Source organism: Lemur catta, chromosome 7, assembly GCF_020740605.2.
Source record: "Lemur catta isolate mLemCat1 chromosome 7, mLemCat1.pri, whole genome shotgun sequence".
NCBI classification, from domain to species: Eukaryota; Metazoa; Chordata; class Mammalia; order Primates; family Lemuridae; genus Lemur; species Lemur catta.
The window spans coordinates 36649860-36663900 of NC_059134.1; positions in this window are offsets into that span (position 1 = coordinate 36649860).

A 14041-nucleotide genomic window follows, 5' to 3' on the forward strand; every position below is an offset into this window, starting at 1 on the left:
ATAAGCAATTATTATTTAACCTAACAGTTAAAGTCTGTCCATTGAGTCTATACTTATCTAGATGCTCTTGGCAGGACACCAAGAGTATCCACCCTGCTAAGCATGGCAGAAGCTCATATGATTCTTTGCTGTGGTCTTCAGCAAAAGATGTTGCAGGCTGAACCAGGGGCTGAGGAATAGATGGTGACTGCACAGCACGATTCTTTCCATGTCATTACGTGGCTGTGTTTGTTCAGTCATTCATTCCAGAGATAATTATGTTGTAGGAGATTTTGTGGTGTTGGAAGAAGTTCCATATGAGGTTGTTTAATTCCTTTCTGGCTTCCTTTTGAGATTCTGCAAACATCAGGGATTTTGCATGGTTGCTCCCATCCATCAAAACAATAAGCCATGATGAGAATGAACATCTAATTATTTTCTGCTTCATCTAATTTTCTGCAATACATTTTTCATACTTTTTTATTTTTTAATCTTCTACTCTAACATGCCACATCTACTTTTGTGATATTTATGTTATAGATTAGTCTTTGTCTGTGACCTATCACTGACCAAAGGCAAGGATCACATGTATGTGCTATATCCTTGTCTATGTTACACCAAAATAATTGCTAGGAAACAAAAAATGTAGTCAAATGACTGAATAAGCATCCACAGAGTGGTTTTAGAAAAAATGTTCTGATTTTGGAATTTTGAATGTAATTGCTCTACTAATAGTGCAGTATAGTTGTTTAATATAAATTTGTACAATTAATAAATAAGGATAATACAGAATAGCTCTTATAACTGGATTGGATTAGAGAAAAGAATAGGGATAGGATCAATCCTATCATCTTTGAACATTAAAGAAGCAAATTTTTGTATTACTTCTGTAGTTTACAATATTGCCAGCCACAGAGCCTGTTTGTCGGTAAATGAGTCCATCCTACAACCAATAACAGTAATTGAGCATTAACTGTTCAAGATACTAAGAGTGAATGAAAAAGAAACAGGAAAGAGAGATTTTGTTCTTGTTAAAACTATATTTGAGATAAAATCACTCACATGGAAGGAATGTGATCATCTGCAAATAGCATAAGTAGCACAAACTATATATAGGGAGTTGCTGGCAGGATTCAGAATTAATGGTAGGAAGTATTAAATGGGAAAAGGATTAATATTATATTAGAAAATAAATGAAAAATGATCTGAGCTGGCCTCTGTATTGTCACTATATTCAAATTATAGCTGAAGGACAGCATTACTATAATTAGGGGAAAATCCCAATGGAAATTAGCAGACTCAGTATAATGTAAATGTTTTTTAATGACTGTGGAGATCTTGTAAGTGATATTCTCGTTAATGATGCTAACTGGGTAGACTAACACTTCTTGTCACATTCAACAAGATCAAAGTTCTGCAAGGATTGTTTCATTTAAATTTCAGCCTGTAAGGAATAAAAAGGCAATACAATTAAGGGCCACACATCCTGATGTAGATAAGTGTCTTTAGCTACTATATTTACAAATCACTTTCAAAGAAGAACATTCTTTTGCCTTGCAAGGTTTACAGATTAGAGCAGTGCTGTCCGATGGAACTCTCTATGATGATGGAAATGTCCTCTACCTGCAAGATCTGTCATGGTGGCTACTAGCCACGTGTAGCTAATGAGCAATTGAAGTATGGCTAGTACAACTGAATTTCTAATTTTATTTAAGTTTAATTAATTTAAATTTAATTTTAGATAGTCACATGTAGCTAAAGTCTACTGTATTGGGTAGTACAGGTCTAGAGAGACCTCACGTAAGAAGTTGAAATAAGAGGGCTAGCCTCTTGTATTCCCTCCTTTCCCCTTATTGCCTCTGGCAATAAGTCAGGTCTGCACTGGTGGGAAGATGTTTTGTCCCTGGTGAAAGCAGCAGCTGTGAATTGTTCTCAGCCAATACTTACAGCAGCTGGGATGGGAGGGAAATATGTACACAAAATAGTAAAAGTGTTCTGGGCAGGGTACCAAGAGCAGCCACCATGGTAGGCATGGCAGAAGCTCATGTGATTCTTTGGTGTGGTGTTCAGCAAAAGATATTGAAGGCTGAACCAGGGGCTGAGGAATAAATGGTGACTGCACGGCACGATTCTTTCCATGTCATTACATGGCTGTGTTCATCTAGTCATTCATTCCAGAGATAATTATGCTGTAGGACTAACCTGTGCTCTGGGAATACAGTAATGATTAAGTTTACAGATTTGTGAGCAATAGACTTGTAAGTGGATGATTATAGGCAAATGTGAATAGGTGCTATCAAAGTGATGTGAATCTGTGCAAACAGAAGGGAGAGACTAGGAGTGGGGAACCAAGAAAAAGTTTATAGAGAAATTGAAATTTGAACTAGGGATTGACAGATAATTAGGGATTTTCCAGGCAAATTTCCCTAATTATACAGAAATCAGGTGCCTCAGTACTAATACATAAACAATTGGTTTTTGATTCTAGTAGGATTTAGGGGAATGCTTTGATTAAGGTCCTGCAAAGGCCATAGGATATGATTCCATTCCTGTTCCAGAGATCTGTGTTTGACCCTCTGATTCTATAATGTATTATTTCCCTTTATTGGCTTGAATATACAGAAGATTATTCAGCTTGTATTTGCTCAGCATTAGTATTCAAAAGGCACCTCAAATGAACCAAAGGCCATTTCACACAGAAATTTATGCTTATGACATACAGGTGGGTGATGCCTCAGTTTCCCATCAGATGGAAGTAATTAGAATAATAGGTGGTTTTTTCTTGTGAATCTGATTCCATGGACTTAGCTGAGAGGTAAGAGGATTCCAGTGTTATAGATTTCTCCTGAGAGTTTGAGGTGGAAGTTTGTCATAGGACAAATAAAAACTGTTATCTATACATTAATAAAAAAAATCCAGTTGTGAGGTTAAATATAAAAGAGCTTCTATAGTGATATGCTTTCAAAAGACGTAATTTCACTTTGATTTTGCCCACTTAATGAACACATCCAATCAGTCACCCTGTTAGTGAAAGTGGGAAACAGACATCTTTGAGAATGGTAAATAACTGATTGTAAAGGAAATCCACAATTCACTTAACGTAATGTCCTCCAGGTTCATCCATGTTGTCACAAGTGACAAGATTTTCTTCTTTTCTAAGACTGAACAGTGTTTCATTGTGTTTATATACCACATTTTTTAATCCATCCATCCATTGATGGACACTTAGGTTGATTCCATATCTTCACTGTGAGTGATGCTGCAATTAACATGAGAGTGCAGATATCTCTTGGCCATATTGATTTCATTCCTTTGGGGATATACCCAGAAGTGACATTGCTCAGTCATTTAGTAGTTCTAGTTTTAATTTTTTAAGGAACATTTATACTGTTTTCCATAATGGCTGTACCAATTCACATTTCCTCCAGCAGTGTACAAGGGTTCCCTTTTTTCTACAACCTCACTAATGCTTGTTTTCTTTTGAAATTTGGCATTAGTCATTCTAAACAGGTAGGAAGTAATATCTCATTTTGGTTTTGATTTGCATTTATCTGTTAACTAGTGACATTGAGTAGTTTTTTTTTTTTTTTTTTTTAACATACCCATTGGCCATTGTATGTCTTCTTTGGAGAATGTCTGTTCAGAAGCTTTGCCCATTTTTAGTCGGTTGTTTTGTTTTCTTGCCATTGAGTTGTTGGGCTTTCTTAAATATTTTGGATATTAACCCCTTGTCAAATGTATAAGTAACAAATATTTTATTTTCTTTGCTGTGCTGAAGCTTTTTAGTTTGACATAATCTCATTTATTTATTTTTGCTTTTGTTGCCTATATTTTGGGGGTCATATTCAAAATATCATTACCTAGTCCAATGTCATGGAGCTTTTCCCCTATATTTCACAGTTTTAGGTCTTATGTTTATACCTTTAATCCAGTTTACTTTGATTTTTGTAGATGGTGGGAGATGAGCGTGTATTTCATTATTCTACCTGTTGGATATCTAGTTTTCCCAATACAATTTATTGAAGAGACTGTCCTTTCCTCATCGTGTGTTCTTGGCACCTTTGTCAAAAACCGATTGACCATAAAAGCATGGGTTTATTTCTGGGCTCTTTATTCTGTCCCATTGGTTTATGTATCTGTTTTAATACTAGGACCATGCTATTTTTTTTTTTTTTTTTTGAGACAGAGTCTCGTTCTGTTGCCCAGGCTAGAGTGAGTGCCGTGGCATCAGCCTAGCTCACAGCAACCTCAAACTCCTGGGCTTAAGCGATCCTACTGCCTCAGCCTCCCGAGTAGCTGGGACTACAGGCATGTGCCACCATGCCCGGCTAATTTTTTCTATATATATTTTTAGTTGGCCAGATAATTTGTTTCCATTTTTAGTAGAGATGGGGTCTCGCTCTTGCTCAGGCTGGTCTCGAACTCCTGACCTCGAGTGATCCGCCCGCCTCGGCCTCCCAGAGTGCTAGGATTACAGGCGTGAGCCACCGCACCCAGCCTAGGACCATATTATTTTGATTGCTATAACTTTGTAGTCAATTTTGAAGTTAGGTGGTGTGATGCCTCCAGCTTTGTTTTCCTGTGGCTATTTGGGGTCTTTTGTGGTTCTATATAAATTTTAGGGCTGCTTTTTCTGTTTATATGAAAAATGTTGTTGGAATTTTGATAAGGATTGCATTGACTCTATGGATTACTTTGGGTAGTATAGATATTTTAGCAATATTAATTCTTCCAACCCATGGACACATGTGATCTTTCCATTTATCTGACATGTAATTTCTTTTCACAAGTCCAGTCTATGTCCCTATTATTTCTCATTTGGACTACTAAAATAGGCTTTTTCATGCTTCTATATTTGCTTCCATCCTGTACATCTATTTTTCTCAGAGTCACCAAAGTAATTTCTTGAAAGCATAACTCTGACCATTTGACTCCTTAACAGGATGCTAAAAAATTCTTTGGCTGAAGTTTTTAGGCAAAAACTATCAGATAGTAAAGGGAATTGGAATGTAGAGTATCTTTTGGAATTTCAAAAGTAGACAGCCAAAACTAGCTACGTGACTCTAGAATACATTACGCATATCAGGAGTATAAACAGTTTATTGAGACAGAGAAGATTCATACAGAGGACATTTGAAGAGGAATTCTCTGGAGAGAACCTGGGTATGAGTCCCCCCACCAATTATTTAGAGAGTATACTTTAGTGAATCTATTCAGAGATCTGAGTATATTACATGATGCCTACAGAATGGGTGACATGGTAGAATTTTTTTTTTTTTCACTCCCATCTGAGAAATTTAAGGTCTGGAGTTGGCAGCTTAGTTGCTGATGCTGGAATTAAGCTCACTATGTTGGGTTTGGTCTATGCATGCAGTATTCAACAGGAAAAGGATTTGTGCACATTTTGTATGGACCAGCTGTGGACCATGTAGGAGAGAGAGCTGTCCCTGAGCTGTTTTAAATCCTGCCCAGTAACATTGCCTTAATGTAATAATGGTACTGAAGAGGGAATGACTAGCCAGAGGAAAATATATCTCTCATGGCATAGAAATTGCAATCAAATATACCCACTGGACTCTCAAAAGAAGCCGTGGAAGTGTCAATGAGGTAAAGAATTAGCTTTAAATACCTGCTCAACTCAGAGAGCAGTAAGTCATCTTACATTGTACTATTAAGTAAGAAATTCTCTTGCATTTTGTTTTTCTTTCCTGATCCCAACTCTTTGAACCTGGAAGATTAAGAAGTTTAGGTTATAAAAAATGGGAAAGGGGAAAATGAAAGCTTAGGGAAAAATGACCATAATAAGCTTCTTGCGCCATAGACTTCTCATTTACAGAAGGTCCCAAATGTGGATGAAAAAGCATTTTAACTTGAAATTAAGATGGGAGTTTAATTAATCTATAAGGCTCAACCATTTTAATTTTTGAATTGAGACAATGGTTTTGTGACTTGACCATAGGACTTGTTATTACCATGATTGATCAGGAAATTATGGGACTACTTGGTCTTCAAGTTTATCAAAGAGTAGGTGGACAACTTCCTCTACTGAATAACCCTAAAACACAGAAGGTTAATGTAAAGTGATTTATTGATTAAGTTCCACAGGTTGTACATATTGGGATACCAGTCTCTCTCTCTGAGGCTTTTCATCCCACTCAGAATAAAAGCAGAAGTGGCAGGTGCTCTGATCTCGTCTCTTGCTGCCCATCCACCGCTGCTCACCCACTCTGCCTCAGCCACAGAGGCCTCTTCTCTATTTCCTGAACTGGGCTTTTCCTTCCCCAAGTGTAAGATTCACATTGTAGTCTGAAGGCTCTTCTTACCTCCTCCTGCTTCCTCTGTTTATGCCTCACAGGCTTTCTTCCCAGTACATTTCTCATGCATCTAATCCTATATTGCTGTCTGGTTGTGGAAGGACCCATACCGACACATGGTCATTGGTGATCTTTTTCAGAGCAACTTCCGTAGGAAGAAAAGCCTGATTTAAAAGGTTAAAGCATGAATGGGAGGTGATTAAACATAGATGGTGCATGGGATTATTCTTTAGGAAGTTTAGCTATAGATGATGACATCATATAGGAGATATGATAGTTACAAGAAGAAGAGATGAGTTTTGTTGTTGTTGTTGTTTTTGATATGGGTGCTAGGAAAATGAAGCTAAAGGGAGATAACTAATATGCATCATGGCTTTTTAGTTATGGTAGAATATCCAATCCTCAAAGTAATTCTTTAGAGGAGGGTAGTATTTTCACGCTCAGATAAGGAAACTAAGGCTTATGGGCTGTAGTCAATTTGCTTGTCTTTAAGGGGTAGAGACAGGAATCAAACCCAGGATGAATGATTTCAAAGCCCTTCGTTTCCAACATCTAACAAGATGCCTTTGAAAGGAGCCAGTGAGAAGGAGATGCTTGAAATTGTGGAAGAGAGAGGCGGATAATTGATAAATATAGGTCCTAGAAGAGGCACGAAATGGTATAACATCATCAGGTCAGGAGAGACATCTTCCTCTGAGATAGGCATGCCTGTGGATCAGCAGCTCATGCCATTTGACTTTTTAAAACTTGCCAGTGACTAACTTTCTATTGCATTAGGAATAAAATTTAAACTTCTTACCACGGCCTTCAAGACCCACTCTCTTTTACCTTTGTTCAACTCTCTGGTTCTTTCTACCACTCTCACCATCCCTCACTCCATTCCATATACACTGCTCCCACCTTGAGCAAGTTGAGCTCTTGCTGGACTAGGCCTTCGCAATAGTTTCTTTCACTGCCTAAAAAACTCTTCCCTGAAATTGTTGTATGTCTGTCTCCTCAGCATTCAGCCCTGGTCGCAAATCTCATCTTAGAAACCTCTGAAAAGTTATTTTTAAGTAATCCTTTCCCCAAGTTATTCTCTCCTACATTAGTATTTAATTGGCTTTGTAGAAGGTAGCACTGTCTAAAATGACTGTGCTTATTTTATAGTTTTTTATTTTCCCATTCAAAAATTAACACCATGAATGTAGGAACCTAGGATGGCATGTTCTTGCTGTGTCCCCAGGGTCTAGAATGGTGCCCAACATGTAAGACATTTTCATTGAGAGTTGGAGGTAAAAGGAAGAGAGTTAAGAGTATTTATACCAGGATGCCTTGATTTTCTGTTTTACTGAATTTGGCAGCTGCTGAGAGTATGAGGGACAGAAGGATTTAGGAACACTTGGAATAGCGGTTGTGAATGGAGGAAGAGGGGAGTGAGTAAGTGATAAGTAAAAACATCAGCAGTGTGTTGAAAGAGCTGACATTTCTCCTCTAGTAGTAAATAAAATTGTAAATGTCTGAGAATCTAGGAGGCATGTATTTTCCCTATGTTCTTATTTGAGTTCTGCTTTCCTGTAAGGTCAATAAATACACAAATGGTTTTAAGAATTTTTCAATTGCATTGATGCATTTTGGTTGTCTTCCTGCTGCCTCAGAGACTTCAAAGATAAGAACCTGTTGACCTGTGTTCTTCTTTCCCCCACTCCAGTTTAAGTAAAGAATAAATTAATCTTTTATCCCCCAGCATTCTTTTATATCAATTTGCTTTTTCTTTATTCTTCCTTTCTTTTCCTTCTAAGCGATTTATGTGGCTTTTGCTCAAACACTTTTCATCCTAAAGGAGGTAGTTTCATTTTCTTTCTTATACAAGGGAAAAGAAAGTACAAAATCACTAGGTAGGGAATTATCAGAATTCTCAACTTCCTGTTTTTAATATTCAGTTTGTTTCTGTGGAATTTCTGTCATTTGTTCTCCCTGTTACCTATATTATTTCAGAAATTTTATAATCCAGTAATCAAAGGGCAGTGTGTTCTTCTTTCTAAGCTTACTGTGAGTTTGGGAAATATATCACATGAGAAAATACCAGTGCCTTCAGAAAAATTTTACAAATAACAATGAAGGTAGTTAGAATTGATCTGGGAAGTAGCCTTAAATTTATATGCTTCATTCGTCCATTTATTCATTCATTCATTTGGTAAACATTTGCTGAGTGCTTATTACATACTAGGCAGTGAATAGGTGTTAGGATACAGAGATTGTGGTTACTGCTCTTTAAAAGTTTACTGTGAATAAGACAGATGCCTACAAACAATTTTAATTTAATAAAAGGAACAATGTGGTTTCTTATAGAGAGCACATACAGCAGAACTCTTACCTCTACTTGGGGATGCAGGAGATGAAAGATGATGAAGTGGGTCATAGGATATTTTGAGGAATTGAGTCTCAAAGTTAGCCAGCTCTATAAAATGGCAGAAGAGCAATCCCCGCAGAGGAAAGAACATAAAGTTCAGGATGGCTGAAATTGTGAGCAATGTGGTTGGAAAAATAAACTGTCAGATCATGAAGGACTTTGTACAAAATACTAAGACATGCAGACTTTATACTGGAAGTGAGGAGGAATCTCCAAAGAATTTAATCAGGAAAGCGTCATGACTAGGCTTTTCTTTGCAAAAACACTAGTTTGATGGCATGAAGTTAGAAGGGGTTGAAGGTGGAGAAAAGGCCAGGCAAGAGACAGTTGAGAAATAACAAGAGCTCAACTAGGGATGATGACAGATTCTAAAACTTGTTAAGGAGGAAGAATTAATAGAGCGTGATGATGCCATGGTGTGTGGATTGTGATGACTCCTGAGTCACTGGCTTGAATAATCATTTATAAAATTCAGGAACACTAAAAGGTGAGGCAGCTAGAGAAGATGATAAGTTCAATTAGGGGCATTTTCAACCTGATGAGCTACTGAGACATCCAAGTGTAGATGACTGAGAAGCATTGAATATACTGCCCTGGAGTTCAAGGGAGGGAACAGAGCTAGAGATTTAGATCTGGGAATCAGTAGCATCTAAAGGTGAGTGAAGCCTTGCCAGGGAATGAGACCCCTCAGGCAGAGTGGTTAAGTGATAAGAGAGTGGGTATGAAAAAGAAACTGTGGGCAATACCAGTATTCACGGCAGACAAAGTGGAGACCGTAAACATGACTGAGAAGAACAGAGGAGAGGGGTAGGAGAAAAATAAGAAGAAAACAGAGTCATAGAAATTGAGGAGTTTCAAAAAGAAAGGCATTTTTAGTAATTTTAAAATTAAAAATTTCAAATAGCTATTGAGTAAATAATCCATCTATAACAAGTAGCCAAAAGAGAGTATGACTATTTGTAAAAATTTTTACCTAAATTAGAATTTTGATTTTAGAACTTCACATTGAATATTTACCCAGGCACAGAAAGACAAATATTGCATGTTCTCACTCATATGTGGGAGCTAAAAAAGTGGATCCCACAGAGGCAGAGGTGGCTACCAAAGTTATGGAAGGGAAAGGGCGGAGGGAAGGATGAAGAGAAGTTGGTTGATGGATGCAAAAACACAGTTAGATAGAAGCAAATAAGTTCTAATATTTGACAGTACAGTAGCAAAATTACAGTTAATAATTTATTGTATATTTCAAAATAAGTAGAAGAGAAGAATTGTAATGTTCCCAACACAAAGAAAAGATAAATATTTGAGGTGATGGATACCCCAATTAGTCTGATTTGATCATTACACATTGTATACATGTATCAAAATAGCATGTGTACCCCTAAAATTTGTACAACTATGATATATTAATAAAATATTTAAAAAATGATATTTGGCAAAAGTCTGACCTTAATTTTTTTATTTTTAAGTTAATATATTACAAATCTAAGAAAATGTACAGATTGTTTCAATAACAGATCACATATGAAAACTATATGGAAGTCAGTAGAAATGCTCACATAGATTAGATTTTTATTTTAAATTTAAAACTTTGCCTCAAGTGGCATTAATTTTCTTCTTTAAAAGTGTGTATGCAAAGACCATTTTGTTTTTTCCCTTTTTTGTATTGTGACAATTACTTGAAAATGTTTTATTGTGAAATTTTTTAAACAAATAAAATTCAAGAGGATAGTATAAGCCTTCATGTACCTATCCCCTAGATTCAACAGTTACCAACATTTTGCTGTTTGCTTTGTGTATTCCTTTAAAAAAAATTTTCTGTTCCTTCCTTGCTCTCTCCCTTTCTTTTTCCTTTCTCCTTCCTTTTTTCCTTTTTCTCTGCAATGTTTTTAAAGTAAATCCTTGTTTTTGTATCATTTCACGATTTTCTAAAAACAAAAAAATTAACCATCTAAAATAACCACAGTACCTTATCACATCTAACAAAATTAGTATATCATCTTTTATCATTTTTCCTTGTCATTTAGAAATATCATTTATAATGAATGATGTATTTGAATCAGAATTTAAATAAGTTTTTGAATTTTATTATATTTCTTAATTTTCATTTAAAGAAGAGCCTCCACTCTTATCCTCATCTTCTCCTGCCCATGTTATTGACTTATGAAATTAATGCTGTCATTATCCTAAAAAATATTCCATATTATGGATTTGGCCAATTACTGGCCTCATATAACATATTTTTAAATTTTTAAAAATATTTTCTCTAACTGATAGTTAAATATAGAAGTTGATTAAATTCAGGGGTCAGGGTTTTTTTTTTTTAACTCAAGAATACTTCATAGGAGTATTGTATACTTCATATTGCATCATACCAGGTGATTAACAATGTGTGATTGCTTCACTTTTAGGGATGCTAAAATTAGTAAGTTCAGGTGGTGGTACTCCAATGTCAAATTCCTCATCAACCATTCCTGTAATCATTTGTTTTAGCATCCCTTGATAAATATTGCATGAGTAAATATTTCATGAGGGGTTGCAAAATTATGATTTTCCAAATATTTTATTTTTTCTCCATGTTTCACTGGGAACATTTTCAAGATGGATCTTGTGTCATGACCCTCTTTGTCATTTCAACTTCCTTGCTTTCTGGCACTACTATATGATGCAGCCCTATCTTGTACAATTCTTGCTCCAGATATTGAATTAACTATTTCTCCAAGGAGCCATGCTTACCTTTAAAGGATATCAGGGACCGTTTCAGCCCAGGTTCCTTAGCAAATAGATTTTGATGCAATCTCAGGGCAGCATGAATAAGGGAAAAAAGGAAGTGAGAAAAGAAAGAATGGGAAGCAAAGCAAGATGATGTGCACTCAGTTTCATACTCAGCTTTCATTGCTTTATGCTAAGCTTTGATGGAACCACACCCTTGCCAAATATACCTGCGTGGCCATGTGGGACATCTCCAGATAGCATGCATGAGAAAAACAAACAAACAAACATGCTTTGGAGAAAAGAGGGGAGCAAGTTTATCTGTCTGGCTCCCTTTGTCTTTTAATTCTCACTGGTCAAAGTTCACCTCCTAAGGAATTATCTTTGTTCACCTCTGTTCTGTATCGTCCAATAATTTTAGGAGTTAGTTGGGCAGTCAGATCCTATTCTCTGTATTGTGACATTTTAACTGAGTACAGAAGCTGTGCAAGGGACCAGAACCCTAGGAGTGTGCCTGGTTGATCTGGCTTTGAGAGTGGCAGCCAGAGAGCAGCATCCAGTGCTCCACGTCAGGTGTTGGTTGGTCCCAGGCAGTAGAATTGAGTAGACCTGAAAGGAGTTCGCTTTGTGACAGGTGAGGTGGAATAAGCATCTCAGGTTCTGGGACACAGTGAGGCCAAGGCAGTCTGGGGAGGTACGTAAGATGTGTTTGACACAGAAACTCATGATAATTTAGAAATATAATTTTAAAATTCTGACTTATTCTTCAAATTTTTTCCTTTTGTTCTTTGAATAATCTGGAAAGACTCATCTTTTAGCAAAAAATATTATTCTTAGTAAATAAATCCCAGGTTGTATTAGTGAGGGTACCGCTAGAACGTGCACATCACTTTTATATTTATTAGCTAGAACTCAGTTGTTTGTCCTCAACTAAGTTTCAAGAAAGACTGAGAAATCTGGTTCAGTTGTATTCCAAGGGAGAGGAAGAAACAGATTTAGTGAGCCAGTTTCTGCCACATAGATGTTTAGTATTGTAATATTTCTAATGTATTGTAGTGATGTACTCTTAAAGAGTTATTGGTATCTGCTTGAGGTTAATATGTAACATGCCACAGAGATCACTGCTGAGGGGATCCAGATATTTGGCTAGATAGAGGATTTTTCTGATAACTGATGTGGGTTTAATTCAAAATTAGAAAAAAGATGAAGCAATAAAGATAGGAAATTGGCCATCTCAGAATATTTGCAAGTGTTACGTTATAGCTGAGTCACATGTTGATAAAATTTGCGTTCCTAACTGCTTTTTACTATACTATGACATTTAGGTCAAGAAGCAATGGCAACGTAAGCAATGATTAATTAATTTATTAAAATTGCAGCTCAATTTTATGTGGTGGGAACAGCAAGCTATTTAGTGAATTTTATTTTGATTCATTTAATGTAGTACCACATAAATATTTATTCTTGGATAGTTATGAATCATTAACAATATATATTTTATAAAGATATGACTCAGTAACCCATCACTTACTGTTACATAAATATTAGAAAACAAAATAGAAAACATGGTATATTATAATTTTCTGAAAACAAGTTTCTTTTATTAAAATCATAGAAAATTAAATGACTTTATTTGATATAAGTTTCTACTTTTCATAAAAAGTTATCTAAAGAGACAACGACCTATTCATAGTATTTTATTATAGGTACCAAAGACCAAGATGTGGCAATACATCTGTGTTCACTGCAAAGAGGTTGTAGTGATATTTCATAGGTGGCTATTTCTGCCAAGGATTCTAAGGCAGAGGCTTTTTCAAGTTTTTATTATGGAAAATATTAAGATAACACAATGTAGGGAATAGTATAATAATTTCTATTAACCCATCACTCAACGATTATAATAATTACAAACCTTCTGCTATTCTTGTTTTATATATTCTACTCCCCAAATTCTGTTTATTTTACTTGAATATTTTAAGGCAATTTCTAGACGCCATATCATTTTACCTATACATACTTCAATATGTATCTCTAACTGATAAAGACTTAAAAAAAAACATTAGCACTACTATCATTCCTTCACTCTCATCTAATATTTAGTCTGTATTCAAATTTTTCTCATAGTCTCAAAGGCATTTTTTAATAGATGATTTGTTTGAATCAGGATCCTGAGAAGGTCCACATGTGGCATTTTGCTGATATTGTTCTCCAGTCTGTTTTAATGTCATAACAGTTCTATTCTCACTTTTTATCTGCATGTCATTTACTTTTGGAAGAAACTAGGTCTTTTGTCCCTGTAGAATATCCCACAGTCACGATTTATCTGCCTCCTTTCTTGTGGTATCATTGAAGAAATTCTTTTTTCTCCAGCATTTCATGCAAAATAGCAGTTAGACTTAGAGTTTTGATCAAGTTCATGATAAAATTTTTTACAGCAAGAATATTAAAGAGATAGTGCCATGTTTACTCTATTCTATCACATCAGGATGTACTAAATGTCTGTGTGTCTCTCTTTCAGTGATGTTAAAATCAATAGGTTTAGATGGTATTCCCCTGATATTTCTACTAAAAGTTCTTCATCAACATTTTACCTAATGGTTTAACATCTACTGCTAATCATTGCCTGACTAATTTTTTAAAATTC